This window comes from Peromyscus californicus, unplaced genomic scaffold, assembly GCF_007827085.1.
Source record: "Peromyscus californicus insignis strain IS unplaced genomic scaffold, ASM782708v3 Scaffold_14__1_contigs__length_90479793_seg_2, whole genome shotgun sequence".
Classification (NCBI taxonomy): domain Eukaryota; kingdom Metazoa; phylum Chordata; class Mammalia; order Rodentia; family Cricetidae; genus Peromyscus; species Peromyscus californicus.
Genome location: NW_026294436.1, coordinates 15,516,585 through 15,532,911, shown reverse-complemented (window position 1 = coordinate 15,532,911; position 16,327 = coordinate 15,516,585).

Below are 16,327 nucleotides of genomic sequence, written 5' to 3'. Positions count from 1 at the left end.
AGTCCATCAAAGGGAGCTCTTCTGGGTAAAAGGCTCCTGGAGCTGGGGGCAGCTGTAAGAGCCACACCAGCTGCTCTCCCAGGTCAATAGGTCAAGCCTGACAAACAGCCGAGCTCATATTTCTGACCCTCAGCGTCTCTATAAACTTCAGAAGCAATTTTAGGTAGTGAGATGACACTTGTAAAAAAAAAAAAAAGGACCTAAAATGTGGTCCCTTTATGTGTAATAGCAAACATGGGAATTTCAACGGCCAGCTAAGGACTGGGGACATGGCTAAGCTGGTAGGACCTTTGCCTGGCATGAAGCCTTGGATTTAAACCACAAAAACTGGGAATAGTAGTTCATGCTTTTAATCCCAGTACTTGGAAGGTGGACACAGGAGAATACAGAATGGGTATTGCATAACGAACGAGTTTGAAGAAAACCTTAATCATGAGAAACCCAGCATATATATATATCTGTTGTGTGTCTGTAAATCAGAGGAGCCTGGATCTTCAGTCATGAAAATGAGTAGAAAGAGAGAAGCAGATCTCTCTGTCTCTGTCTTTGTCTCTCTCTCTCAAGTGTGTGTCTGGGTGTGTGTGTCTGTGTCTGTGTGTCTGTGTGTGTGTGTCTGTGTCTATGTCTGTGTGTGTGTCTGTGTGTGTGTCTATATGTGTCTATGTGTGTGTCTATATGTGTCTATGTGTGTGTCTATATGTGTCTATGTGTCTGTGTGTCTATGTATGTGTCTGTATCTATGTCTGTGTGTATGTGTGTCTGTATCTGTGTGTGTGTCTGTCTGTCTGTGTGTGTGCTGTGTCTATGTCTGTGTGTGTGTGTCTGTGTGTGTGTCTATGTGTATGTGTCTGTGTCTATATGTGTCTATGTGTCTGTGTGTATCTGTGTCTGTCTGTGTGTGTCTATGTCTGTGTGTGTATGTGTGTGTGTGTGTGTGTGTGTGTGTGTGTGTGTGTGTGTGTGTATGTATGTGTGTTAGGCCAGAGATCATTCTTGGATGTCATTCCTCAGGTCCATCCATCTTGCCACAGTTTGCCACAGGGTCTGACCTTGGCCTGGAACTCTCCAAGTAGGCAAGGCTAGATGGCCAGTAAGCCTCAGTAAGCCTGACCCAAAATACTCAACCCTGGGAGTTGATATTAACAAAAAAATAGTAAATCAAGAGTGAAATTAAACTAAAGGGTCTGCAGAGATGGTTCAGCAGTTGAGAGCAGTTACTGCTCTTGCAGGGGACCTGAGTTCAGTTCCCAGCAACCACATGACATCTCAAACCATCCGTAACTTCACTTCCAGGGACTCTAACGCCCTCTTCTGGCCTTCCCAGGCATTAGGCATACATGGGATATACACTTACATACGTATAGGCAAACCTCATATACATAAGACAAAAATAAATCTTTTTTATTATTAAAGTGAAGGTCAGAAGGGACAGTTTGATGGGACGCAAGTGTCTTTGATTAATCACTTCCTCCAAGGACAGTGTGGGAGAGAACACGGTGATGTCATCAGCCTGTCGTTCATATCTCTCTCACTGCCTCCCCCACTTGGCTCTGATCTCAAAAACATCAAAGCGGCTTTCTACATTTTCCCAGAAAACTCTTCCTACGTCAATTTCATCTACTCCCGTGTGTGTGTGTGTGTGTGTGTGTGTGTGTGTGTGTGTGTGTGTGTGTGTACAAGTATGCACACATGTTTGGGCTCAGGGGTATGCAGATATGTGCGCATACATGTAGCGACTAGCGGTCAGTCTTGACTATGGTTCCTCAGACACCATCCACCTTGCTTTGCTTTTCATTTTTGGTGCTGTTCGTTCTTTTGGGTTTGGTTTAGTTTGGTTTTGATGTTTTGCTTTGTTTTGTTGTTGAGACAATTTTTCTCACCGGCCTAGGACTCGCCTTGTAGACTTAGGCTGGCTGGCCAGGGAGTCTCTGCCACCCCAGCACTGGGGTTACCATCCACTTATTTTTAAGTCTGGGGAGACGGAATCAAAGCTAATAAGCATATTCAGTTCTGTGGGAGCACGGTGATTACTCCACGGCCCTAGATAACTAGCGAAGGAGAGGCTCCTCTTGGTCAGCCTCCATCGAAGTTCCCTGCCAAAGCACAGAGCTAAAGAGAGCCCAAAGGCTGACTCAGACAGTGGGGTGACAATCGTTCTCAGGAAGAAGCCAACGATTCAAACAATGATGTGCATTATGAACAAAGAAAATTCGTGTCTTTTCTGCCAAGTGTGATGAAAGACGTGAGACACTTAACTGGGTTGTCTAATGGCAGAGGTGTCCTTAGGTGGACATGACAGCCATTAGAATTTCAGAAAGGGTCCAATCTTAGAACCATCCTCCCTGGCCTGGCCCACCCCATCCCCATGAAAACAATTTAGGAACCAACAGGACAGTCCTTGGAAACTAGGTCAAACATGAAACCATGCATTGATAGTGAATTCCAAGTTGGACAGCCAGAAGGCCTGTCCCCTGCCTTCATAAGCACAAGTGTGCAGGGATTCTTGGCTCAGTGCTGCCTTTGTGTCCTCAGTTGGCCCTCCCATTCCAGTGTCAAGACCTCTCTCTAACTCCTTTGTACATACAGTTTGAAAAGCGCATCCACATTTTCAAAGACCTCAGTCAAGAACTGTCCTGTAAAACCAAGGCTTCCCACCCCAACATAAATGCTTGAATCCCCCAAGAGGGAGATTTATGTCTTCAAATCTGCAACTGTTTATGACTACAATTGACAGCTGACTGAGAACAGAACAAGTTCAAACTTTTAAAATGTGGATCAGTGCTGTTGTGGTTATTCAACTAATGGAATACTGAAGCTCTTTCTCGCTGTGTATTTACTTACTCATTGGATACTTAGTGACCTGAGCCTGGGGGACGTTCCATGAGAAACAATCCCTTCTTTCAAAAAGCTCGCTGTTCTGGCCCAGTCTACCTTCCCTAGCCTCAGAGTTGACTTTTAGGTTTATTGTAGAGCTAAACTAGGAAAGCACCAAATGGCCATCTGAATCAGGGGCTGGGGCGATGGCTCAGTCAGCAAAGAGCTTGCCTTGCAAGCATGAAGACCGGAGTTGAATCCACGCACTCATGTATAAAGCCAGGCACAGTGGCAATTGCTTGTAATTCCAGCATGCGGGAGACGAAGACAGGAGGATTCCCAGGTTCACTGACCAGCCAATCTAGCCTGCTTGGTAAGTCCCAGGGACCGCATCTAAAAATAATAATAATAAGATGTACAACACCTGAGGGCTGACAGTTGTCCTCTGGCCTTCACATACATGCATACACGTGCGCATCTCCACCTAGACATACACGTACCCATGGGCATAGGAACACATGTGGACACACAAGTCCATAGATAAGTAAATCAGTAAACAAATGAAAAAAATAAACAAAAATAGAAATTCATTCTAAAACTAGCTTTGAAACTTACAGTCAACTCTACTCCAAGGGTTCCAGGGGTGACAAGCTGGGGCTGCTTAAGTAAAAGATCTTTGTAAAGCCTAAAGCACCTTTGTAATGTAATATAGATGGCCTCCCTCTACCCAGCTCTCAGCATTTGAAAAGCATCAGCCGGAAGATTAAGTGTACTTTGAAATTTTAAGGACCGTAGACAGCCTGGAATATCTGTCCCTTTTTGTCACACCAAGAGAAGGGAACATTTTTGAAGGACAAAGAACAAGAGGATAGTTCATTTGTGTCTTTTTAGTCTTTGTGTGTGTGCACATACGTGTTCATGTGTGTAAGTGCAGATGAGTGCAGGCCACAGCCTACAGACGACAGCCTGGGATGTTTGTCCCCGTCTTCCACCTCCTACGACACAAGCTCTCTCTTGTCATTCGTTGGTGAACACGCCAGGCTAGCTGGAGAGAGGGCAGTTTGATTCTTGTAGGGCAGAGGAATAGATAAAGGTAGTTGGAACACAGAGATGAGCAGGGGTGTTGGAAGGCTCAAAGATATCCAAACATTGTCTCAAATTTCAACAGAAAAAGAAATCAGACTCTGCAAAAAAATATCTCAAACCCAAACCTTGACCCTGGGCAAAAACTGAAAGCTCTTTATCGGAACAGTTGTTAGCATGTGGAAGTACTTCCAGGATGGGCAAAGTAACGTGTCAAGTGTTTTCCCTGTGTTAATCCACACATACCCTCTAAGAAGTCAGTGATAAGCAATTATCACACATGTAGTTCTTAGAAGAGAGCTTAGCATGTGATGAATACTAAACACATGGCTGTTATCAGCCCTATTCTATAGGAGTGGGAACTAAAGAGAGTCAGGGAACTCACATTTACACAGTGAGTTTAAGCGGCAAAGCTGAACGGCTTGATCTCAAAACACAGAGGGAAAACATCTTGAGTGAACTTCAATTTGACTTAAACTGTTACCATTCTTTGGACAGCTAATTCAACTCAGCAAACACTTCTAAGTGCCTACTTTGATGAAAAGACCAAGTTCTGGGAGAAACTAGACCTGAGTTACAGTCATTGCTGTGTTTCCAATCAATTAATTAGCTGACTGTTTCAGGCTTTCTAGAGAATAAAGATACACAGCGGTGCCTGTTCGACCAGTGGAGAAGGACATGCTTGAATAGCTGACTACCTGCCTGGTCTGATATGGATGACAATAGAAAGATGTACTGGAGCCTGCTGGGGGATTTCAGTCCCACAGATCAGGAGAGAATGATCTGAGCTACGGTTCTCCCCATAGTGTCAATGTCAGACGCTCTGGAGCATAACCAGGTAGGGAGGAGCTGTGCTCTCTCTGCATAATAAGGCAGAGTTACTCATCGGCTGGAAATAGGGTTAAGGTCACCTTAATAGGAAGAATATGAATTTCTCCTGTTGGCCAGATGGGGGCCTTTGGAAAGGGATGGATGAGTCCCAGGGGTCCTCAACTATATTTGAATGCTTATACTTTTCTAGAAAAAATAATCCAGCCTGGAGATGAAGCCCCCACTACCTATCTCTCCCAACTCCCAGCCCTCAAAGTCTCTTAAGCCAGATCTCACCGGGAAGTGAGGTATCTTAGACCTGGGATTTAAAAGCCCTGCCTTCTCCACTGTCAAATCTCCCCTCCACCCTTCTACCTAACCAACGAAAGCTTTGGGGAAATCACAGGAAGCCCTCCAAAACTGACTCCTTAAACTCTGAATGGAGCTTGAGTTGTGACTCAGCTGGTAGCGTATTGGTATAGCATTTTTTTAAAATAATTTTTTAACTTTATTTTATGTGCGTTGGTATGAAGGTGTCAGATCCCCTGGAACAGTTAGAGACAGTTGTGAGCCACCATGTGGGTGCTGGGAATTGAACCCGGACCCCTTGGAAGAGCAGCTAGTGCTCTTAACTGCTGAGCCATCTCTCCAGCCCCAGGTATAGCATTCTTGAAACCTTGGGTTTGATCCCCAGCACCACATAAACCAGCTTTGGAGGTGCACACCTGTAATCCCAGCACTCAGGAGGTAGAAGCAGGGGGATCAGAAGTTCAAGGCCATCCTTCACTATCTAATAAGTCCCAGGCCAGCCTGAGATCCATGAGTCCTTGCCTTCAAAACACCACAAAACCCTTCAATGACTCTCCTAGAGGAGCCACTGGTTGTGTTGGGGCAGTAACACAACTGTCGTGCGGAAAAACTAACTCATTTCCGGAAGCTCGCCCATCTCGTGCAGCAATGGCCAGAGGAAAGTCCTAGCTTTTGATACACATGTGGAAGCTTTTAGGCTCCAAAAAATTTCCTAAGAGGAAGCGAGGGAGCTGGCTCAGCCAGTAAAACACTTGCTGTAAAAGCCTGAAGACCAAGTTCCATCCCCAGAATTCTCCTAAAAAACAAGCCAGGCATGGGACCGTGCACTTGTAACTTAGCACCGGAGGAAAGAGAGCAGTGGATCCTTGAGGCTCACCGGTGAACCAGCCTCGCCTACTTGGGGAAAGACCTTGTTTCAAAAAGCAAGACCTGGGCTGGTTGAGATGGCTCAGCCAGGCAGGACCCTTGCTGCCAACCAGACCACTTGAGTCTTGTAGTGGCATCTCGTGGTAGAAGGAGAGAACCGACTCCTGCAAATTGTCCTCGGACCACACTGAAGCCATTTTGTGCGCTTGTGCGCACGCGCGCACACAAACACACACACACACACACACACACACACACACACACACACACACACACACTGTGTTTGCTATTGAACTGAGTCCCACTATGGGCAACTGCATTTCAAACTTCCTACTAAAGCGAATGGGTCGGCAGCTTCAACAGCAGCAGCAGCAGCAGCACTCAGCAACAGGTTAGAAAAAAAAAAATCTAGTCTCCACCCTTGAGTCTCTCATCTACCATTTGCATTTTAATGAGATGACGTTGTGACCCGGGCCTTGGAAAGGCAGGAGGCATTTGTCCTTCTCTGGACCAGGAAGCACTTGATCTTTTTTTGAGACAGATTTCCTGTGGTGGTATTTTACTTGTACTGAAATGTGATTTTAATTGTATGTTAATAAATAAAGTTGCCTGGGGGTCAGAGCTATTAGAGCCATAGCAAGTGCGTGGCGGCAGTGGCGCACGCCTTTAAGGACCTGGAGGGCGGTACATACAGGCAGTGATGAGGCAGTCACATGTTTGGGTTTACAACCAATGAGAAGGCAGAACAGCTAGAGTATATAAAGACATACACACAGGAAGTAGGCCCCTTTTCGGAGAGCTCTCTTGGCTGAAGAGGATCCCTGAATCAGGAAGGGTGAGGCTCTTAGCTCTGACCTCTTGGCTTTCTTCTCTGAATCGGCTCTGTGTTTCTTATTTAATAAGACCGTTGGTTACATCTACAATTTCCTGCATGCCAATTGGCCTCAAAATGTGCAGGTGAGGACGACCCTGAATGTCAGGTCCTTCTGCCTCCACCTCTCAAGTGCTGGGATTGAAAATATACGTCATCATGCTCTCTCTGTTTATATGGCTCTGGGGACCTAAACCAGGGCTTCGTACATCCTAGGCAAAAAGGCTCTACCAGCTGAGGGGTATCCCCAGCCCATATTTGCTGTTTTGAGTTTCCAGTCTAAACATATTCCCAGAGCTTGAGAAAACTATGAAGAAGAAAAACTGGGCCCAGCCCTGAAAGTAGGAATGATCTGAGGGGCTGATCATGATGGGAAACAGATCACCCAGACTGAGGGGTGAGCATCCATCACAGATGTGGTCAATACCTAGCTAGCTCTCATGAACACAGGAGATACTTGTAGCCATTTAATAACCAGTTGACATCACAATCAGAACAAAACCACTCGGAAAGGAAAACAGAGCATAAATAAGAAGATAATTGCTAACCTAGTTCCTGGATCTCCAAGATAAAGCAAAGTACAGTTTAAACCTCAAAGGACTTACAACCTTGACAGAGATAAGCCTGGGGACATGAAGCAACACAGGGTCAGAGATGGGAGTTAGGTAATATCACGCTCGCACTTTAATATTAAGAGAGTCTTGTGCAGTTAATGTATGCTAAACACCCTTCTAAAGACTAGAAAACGTGTGTGTGTGTGTGTGTGTGTGTGTGTGTGTGTGTGTGTGTGCTCATGTGAGTATGTATGCTCATGTGTGTGCACTCTGGTGTGTGTGTGTGTGTGTGCACTCTGGTGTGTGTGTGTGTGTGTGTGCACTCTGGTGTGTGTGTGTGTGTGTGTATGCACTCTGGTGTGTGTGTGTGTGTGTGTGTGTGTGTGTGTGTGTGTGTGTGTGTTCCCTTACTAGAACCCACCCAGTAAGAATGGGGAGGCAGCGACAAGTGGACCCCTGGGGTTCACTGGCTAGCTAGCTTACCCTACTTAGTGAGCTCCAATCTTGTGAAGAACACTGTCTCAAAAAAAAGTAGAGGAGGCACCTGAGAAACAACATCCTGTGTTGTCCTGTTGCTTACACACACACACACACACACACACACACACACACACACACACACGATCCTAAGACAGTACTGTTTACCTTTATTACTTCTGCTTTCTACTTAAGGGAACTGAGGCACAAAGAAGTGAGGTGACCTGCCTGGAGGCCATGTTCAACTTCTGCCCCTCGCCCTAATTCAGCGCCACAGTATTTGGGGGAACTGCAGAGAGCCCCGACAGTGACTTTAGCCGCGTCCTCCAGATTTAACTCTCCTCAGGCCCACAAGTCACCTAACACTGTGTTTGATGGCCAGCGGGTGGGGGGATTCAAGTTGACCGGGACTACATTGTACAGCAACAGCAAGGTCTCCCTCCCACACTCCAGAAGAAGCGAGGTTAGCGGAGTGCCTGTCCGTCAGAAGGTCATGGACAGGGGTGGACAGCGCCCCGATCTAGAAGCAGGAAGGCTTCAAGCTCTGAACGAGTGTGGCCAGCAAGTGGCGCATGTCCAGAGTCAGGCCTTTGGGTTTAATTGCTCTCACTACTTAACCCAAAGCGGGAGGGTTAGCTCATGCCATAGCTCCTCCTTTTAGCTCTAAACTCCGACCTGGATGGCCAGGTTAAGCCTGAGAGTCCTCACTCAACCTCCTGAGAGAAGAACAGCTGTAATGCAGAACTGGAGAGTATGGCGCTTTCTCCTGATCCCATTTGCAACCGTGTTCTTTCACCGACGATTTAAAGGGTGCCCATTAAAGACACTACAAAGTTGAAGCTTCACCCAATGACATCTATAAATATTCTGCAGGTGTTGCCTCCCATCAGACTTCAAGGTGTTCTGTACTTTTACACAAAGCATCCCCACTCGGGACATCCTGAATGGGGCTGTTGTGGAGACCTACCCCCACCATTTGCGTGCGTGCGTGTGTGCGTGCGTGCGTGCGTGAATGCGTGTGTGTGTGTGTGTGTGTGTGTGTGTGTGTGTGTGTGGGTGGGTGGGTGGGTGTGTGTGTACACATGCATATTTATAGACAAATTATATCCAAGTAAAGATGCAAAGGTATCTGTGTGTGCATAGGTGCACGTATGTGTACAGTTGCCTATGTGTGTGTGCATGCACATAGAGGTGCATGCACAGAGAACAAACGCAGCTATCATTCCTCAGGCCTGGTTGACCTTGCTTTTGAGACAGGGTCTCTCACTGACCCACAGTCCTCCTGTTCAGGTAGGCTGGCTGGCCAGGGAGCCCCAGAATTCTCTGGTCTCCACCTCCCAGTTCTGGGATTACACGTGCACATTCCCATACCTGCCTTTTTACCTGGATTCAGGGGCTGCTAGAACTCAGGTCTTCAGGCTTACAATACAGCGAGCCACCCCCAGAGCCCACCCCCAAAATTTCTCACCGTGTGTTCCCTGTTGCTAGGGTGATACAATCGTCCTACCAACGCACAGATTTTCAAACGGATAAAAGATCAGAGCCTATTTCCTCGATGAGCCAATTTTCCAGAAACCCATCCTTTGAAAAATACCAGTTAGACCACTTTGTCGCAATCTGAAAAATACCAGTTTTCAAGCGCCAAAAAGGGTGTCTGTGAAGGTGCCCCACTCAGTCAGTTCCCCCTTTCTTCAGACACAATTCTCCTCCACCCTCCAGGGAGGGTCCTGTGAACTAAAAGGCTCTGAGAAGAAGCCCAGGAAAAGGGCAGTGTGAATGGCGCATTGTTCTACTCTGCCACTGGCTGGAACACAGAGCGCACAGGTTAATCTCACACTCTTCCCTTCCTGACTTCACTTGAACGCAAACAAGCCATTTTCGGGACTTGGACACTTCGAGACACCCTGCATGTGGATGAGGCACTACACGCCTCTGCTGCTCTGAAGGATCAAGTCTCCAGTGGAGGAGAAGCCTTGTGGAAACACAAACAGCAAGTCCCCAAGGCAGGGAGGCGCACAGTCCCTGACCTTGGGGCACTTAACAGCCCTGATGGAGAGATAAGGGCTGTGGACCTGAGGCAACACAGGACGGGTGCCACGCCTTATGTAACAACTGCTCACAGGAGTGCCAGAAAGTTTTCACTGGTGGAATTTCCTCTCCTCACTCCCCCTCCGCTGCGTCTTCCATCTTCTTTAAAACCGGTTACGTGTGCCCAGTTGAGAAGATGGCTCCTCCTCCGTCCACACAACAGAGTCAAGAACCTGGGCTCCCAGCAACCCCTTGAAGGTAGCAGAAAGGAGTCCATGCCTTGAGAAACTAGTGCTTGGCAAGGCATTTAGGGAGGTAGCGTCAAAGTTGTGCTTTCTGTGACATAAAGGGGCAATGGGGACAACTAGAGTGAAGTGAATGAAAAAAAGAAATAAGAAAGAAAGGGACAGGACTGCTCCGAGGTGGAGAAGTATGGTGGAGGAGAAAGTTTACTGTTGATAAAAGGGAGAGCATAGCCAGAGGCAGGGACATCTGGGAGAGTCCAAAGTGGACATGACCCTGAGCCATGGGGGGAGAGGGGAGGGGCGAGAGCAGCTGCTGACCAGGAGGGGCAGCCTGGGCCAAGAGAGTAGACGAAAAGACCAGGTAACCCAAAGGGCTGGATTAGAAAGGGAAGGGCAGGGAATGAAGCCCAGCCCAATACCTGGGCTGGAGAAGTTTGGTGAGGGGGAGGGAAAGAATGCCAGCCAGGAGGGCCTGGTCACTGATAGTCGCTGGGAGAACCTGGAGGCCAGGTCTGCTTTGATATGTTAAGTAGGCACCTCAGCCAACTGTCCCGGGTTTGAGCCGTAGCCAGCAGGAGGCAGGATGAGAATGAGAGAGAAGACTGGGAAGGAGCAACGAGAGCAACTTAGGTATGAAAACGCCAGGAAGAGAACCATTCCTTTGTATGCTAATTTTTAATTGAAAAAACGCTGGCGGTGGGCGTGGAGAAATGGTTCGGCAGTTAAAAGCAGGTAAAGCTTTTCCAGAGGACCCAAGTTCAGCTCTGAGCACCCACATCGGGCAACTCACAACTGCCTATAAATCCAGCTCCAGGGATGACGTCTTCTGGCCTCTGAGCACACCTGCACTCAAATGTATATAACATGCACACACACACACACACACACACACACACACACACACACACACACACAGAATTTAAAAGTCATTTTAATTTTTAAAAGTTTTTAAGTTGGTCTGGGGAGGTGGTTCCATGGATAATATCCTTACTGGGCAAGCAAAGAGACCAGAGTTTGGATTCCCAGAACCAAAGTAAAAGCCAGGCAGGCATGGTGGCTCACCTGTAATCCCAGAATCTGGGGTGGAGTCGGAGTGCCTGGAGCAAGCTGGCTAACTAGTTGAACTGACAATCTCTGGGTCCAACTGAGACCTTATCTTGGTACATAAAAAGCAATCAAGAAAGACATCCAATGTCAATTTTGGGTACACACACATGCACACCACACCACACCCCCCCACACACACACACACACATCAGATTTTATTCTCAGCATTTATTTACTTTAGTGTAAGAGAATAAAAAAGAAGTTCCCTGCCTTGTTTTGGAACATGCATCAATTTCCAGGGCAAACTGGCATTCTCTTGAAACACAAACCATTATTCCCCTTCCTGTATCCACAGCAGACATCACTAATCAATGGTAATCCTCTCTCCTACTCAACTCTGGTCTTTTCTCCTCTCTCCCCACTTGGTGATAGTGACGGGGATCTAACCCAGGGCTTTGCATATGGTAGGTAGGCAAGCACTTTACTACAGAGCTATATTCCAGCTCTTTCATTACTTATTTATTTATTGAGACAGGGTCTAGCTAAGTCACTCATGCTGGTCTTAAGCGCACTCTGTAGAATGTGAGGACAATCTGGCTGCGACACCTGTCACTTCATTGATCGTAGGGTTGATTCGGCTGATTTGGCTGGCTAGGTGGGTGTCCCTCCTTCCTCCCTTACCACTCCAACGTGCTTCTCTCCCTCTCTTGAAGCTGCCTGGCCTTCCCTGAGTAGAGGAGGACTGCTCAAGGGTATACACGAGCAGCTGCACTCCCCTGCTAGAACCTCCCAAACTCACTCTGTGGTCCAGGCAGATCTTCCTGCTTTAGCCACCCAGGTAGCTAGGCTAACAGGCCTGTACCCCCAGACCTCACTCAGCACTCTGCCAAAGCTCTTAGGAGCACTGTTCCCCTCCCAGGCAGCCACTTCAACTGAGCAGAGCTGCCCTGCCCCTTGAGACTACGCCTCTTTCTGTCCCAGTAAGTGATTGGATGTGAGGACACTTGGGGCTGCTTTCTGGGTCCCCCATCTTCCTCCAAACACAATCATTCTCATCACCGAGTCGTCACACATCAGGAGTTGATTGTTGAATGTTCTCTCTTCTGCTTTTTCAAAGTGGAGTCACACACACACACACACACACACACACACACACACACACACCAAGCTTTGGCTGGCACGTGATGTCCTCTCGTGGAACTCCCTGGTCTAGGTTCCCATAAGAGAGCTCTGTCTTATGACTTCCAGTTTTGTTTTCTTGTTTATTTTTCATCCTTTGTCAGATGTCCAATGTCCAGTGCATTTCAAACAGTTTGGAATTTTGTTCAAAAGAAATCGTGGGGCAGAAGGATGGCTAAGTGGTTAAAGGTGCTGACCTCCAAGCTGGGGGCTTTAGTTCAATACCCAGGACCCACTGGTGGAAGAGAGAACTGCCTCCACACGATCTCTGCACATGCTCCACAGCATGCCTCCACCCTCCACCCCTGCCCCAACACTTAATACATAAACATTAAAAAGAAGGAGGAGGAGGAGAAGGAAGAAGAGGAGGAGGAGGAGGAGGAGGAGGAGGAGGAGGAGGAGGAGGAAAGAAAAAAACAAGAAAGAAACCATAGAAGGACATTGGGTAGAGTACTCTATAAGACAGAACTTGTTAGGACAGGCAAGATAGCATCTACCCATGGCTTAGAAGCCAGAGGCAGGAGGATTGCCACAATCTTGAAATCAGCCTGGCCTATGCATTGAGTTCCCAGACCAGCCAGGACTATTTAGCAATAACTGTTTCAGATAGATGGACAGATAGATAGATAGATAGATAGATAGATAGATAGATAGATAGATAGATGGATGGATGGATGGATGGATGGATGGATGGACGGACGGACGGACGGACGGACGGACGGACGGACGGACGGACAGACAGACAGACAGACAGACAGACAGACAGACAGACAGATAGATAGATAGATAGATAGATAGATAGATAGATAGGCAGGCAGGCTGGCTAGGGAGATAGCTCAGTCTATCAGTCTATTAAAGTGCTTACAAAGACACGGACCCAAATTCAATCATCAGCACTGACATAAAAAAAAAAAAAAATCCAGGTGAGGTGATACATGCTTGTAATCCTAAGGCTAGAAAGGCAGAGACAGGCAGATCCCTAGGACTTGCTGGCCAGCCTGTTAGGTAAGTTCCAGGCCAGCAAGATACCCTATCTCAAAATAACAACAATAATAATAAGTAAATATTAAATAAATAAGTAAATAGTGGACAGAGCCTGGGAATGACATCCAAGGTTGTCCTCCAGCCTGCACACGCGCTGGCACACAGGTGCACACACACCAAGACATAGATGTACCCACACAGCAGGAAGCAAGAAGTGACGGAGCACAAGAAGAACTTGTCTGTCTTCATCTCATTGAGGGGGCTGTTATTTGGGTGACCTTCTGTTTGGATTCTAGAAACAGCAATTGCCACTTCCTTTGGACCACCGCTAATTTGAGGAAGCTTAGAGGTCTTTCAGTTCCATCAACGAGAGGCAAGACCCCACCTGCCACGCCCAGAGGAAGCTATGAGGTCTTCGCGTATTTGCATGTATGGGCCACACACAGACGTGTCAAGGGATCCCTAGGGCCAGTCTGAGATGAAGGTGCAGTCTCTTTCCCTAGAGAGAACTAAGAATTGGGCTGTCAGCTCTGCCCAGTCCTTACAAGTTGTGGACTCTACCCTGTCTTAGGGTTTCTATTGCTGTGAAAAGGCACCATGACCACGGCAACTCTTATAAAGGAAAACATTTAATTGGGGTGGCTCACTTAGAGTTCAGAGGTTCAGTCCATTATTGTCATGGTGAGACATGGTGGCGTGCAGGCAGACATGGTGCTGGAGAAGTAGCTGAGAGTCCTACATCTTTCAGGCAACAGGAAGTGGTCTGTCACTGACTGAACAAAACTTAAGCAAAAGAGACTTCAAAGCCCGCCCCCATAGTGACACGTTTCCTCCAACAAGGCCACATCTACTTCAACAAGGCCACACCTCCCAGCAATGCCACTCCGTATGAGCTTATGGGGGGCAAATACATTCAAACTACCACATACCCCTCATGTGATGGCTGAAATTCTACCCCTTATATGATGGCATTAAGAGATAGAGGCTTGAGAGTAGATGTGGTCATGAGGGCGGATGTGCCACCAATGGGACTGGACCACTTTCCAGAGGGTGCTCTCACCCACCATGTTGAAGCTTTGGTACTTATATTGATTACTTTAGCCATTGATGCAGAGTCCACTTGATAAAACAACTTAAGGGAAGGTTTGTTGGCAATTACAGTTTGAGGGTACAGTCTATCATGGTGTGGAGGTGTGGCTTCAGGGGTGTAAGTGAATGAAAAGAAGAAATAAAAAGGAAAGGACATGACTGCTCCTAGGTGTAGTGGAGGAGAAAGTTTACTGTAGATAAAAGGGAGAGCATAGTCAGAGGCAGGGACATCTGGGAGAGTCCAGAGTGAACATGACCCTGAGCCATGTGAAGAGAAGGGAGGGGGAGAAGGGAGAGCAGCTGCTGACCAGGAGGGGCAGCCTGGGCCATGAGACTGGCCAAGAGAGTAGATAAAAAGACCAGGTAACCCAAATGACTGGATTATCTAGGGAACAGCGGCTGGAAGAAGGTCAGCCCAGCCCCTGGAGAAGTTTAGAGTGTGTGGGGTGGTGGGGGGGGGGGTGACAGCCTGGAGGGCTTTGTGACAGGGATACAGGGAGGGATGCAGGGAGAACCCGGTGTCCAGCGTCTTCTTTGATATGTTCAATAGGCACCTCAGCCTTTGTCCCAGGTTTGAGACCTAACAGTGAGCAGCTGGTCACATGGCATCCGCAGGCAGGAAGCAGAGAGATGGATGCTGATGCTCAGCTCACTTTCTCCTTCCTATTCAATCCAAGACTCTAGCCCATGGAATGATGATGCCCACAGTTAGGGGAGTCTTCCCACCTCAATACAATCTAGAAACTCACTCATAGACATGCCCAGAGGTTCAGCCCCTAAGTGATTTGAAATCCTGGCAGGTTGGCAATCAATAATAACCATCACAGTGCCCAACCCTACGCTGTACCACTTAGAGCACAGGAATACGGAGGGCTTAGTGCCTGCCCCTGATCAAGACGCAGAGTCAGATGGGAGGAGCACAGCCAGGAAACACGGCCTTCACCCTCACGCTGCGGTGGCTTTGGGACTCAACCTTAAAATTTGTATCTATGCTAGAGTATGAGTGTTTAAGTCACCCCAAAATTCATTAGAACAGAATCACCAAAGAGTTGGTATTAGACCAGGGGGTTGCGTCAACATTCTGTCATTGGTGGGAGAGGGCTAAGGGTGAAGCCCCACCCCTTAGTCAGGGGCTGTTGACAGTTTAAAGAGTCATTTTCCTTCTGTGGTGGAGTTGCCTGTGTTCCAAATTAACCCCACATGCATGCTTGTGCAATCAACAATAATTAAACTCAATGGGCCATATCAAAACATAACAAACAAACATGAAAGTAGGCGGGGTCAACCTAAAAAGAAGAAGGTTCTGGGAGGAAGAGGAAGAGGATAGGAGTGGGTACTGGGGAATGGCAAAGACCGACTTTCATCATGTACATATATGAAACTGGCAATGAATATTTTTATCAAGAAATTTTTTATTCATTTTATATATCAACCACAGATCCCCCTCTCATCTCCTCCAACTCCCTCCCAAACTTCCTCCTTAACCCACCTCCCATCCTCCCCTCCATAAAGGTAAGGCCTCCCATGGGGAGTCAGCAAAGTCTGGTACATTCAGTTGAGGCAGGTCCAAGCCCCTCCCCCTGCACCAAGGCTGAGCAAGGCATCCCACCATAGGTAATGGGCTCTAAAAAGCCAGTTCATGCACCAGGGATAGATCCTGATCCCACTGCCAAGGGGCCCTTAAACAGACCAAGCTACACAATTGTCTCCCACATGCAGAGGGCCTAGTCCAGTCCCATGCAGGCTCCACAACTGTTGATCTAAATTTCATGACTTCCCACTAGCTTGGTTCAGTTGTCTCTGTAGATTTCTCTATCACAGTCTTGATGCCCCTTGCTCATACAATCCCTCTTCCCTCTCTTCGACTGGACTCCTGGAGCTTGGCCTGGGTGAATATTTTTTTTTTAATTAAAAAGAAAACAAAAAGAATACAGCGCTGTTAGGAGGTGATTAGATAAGTCAACAGGATC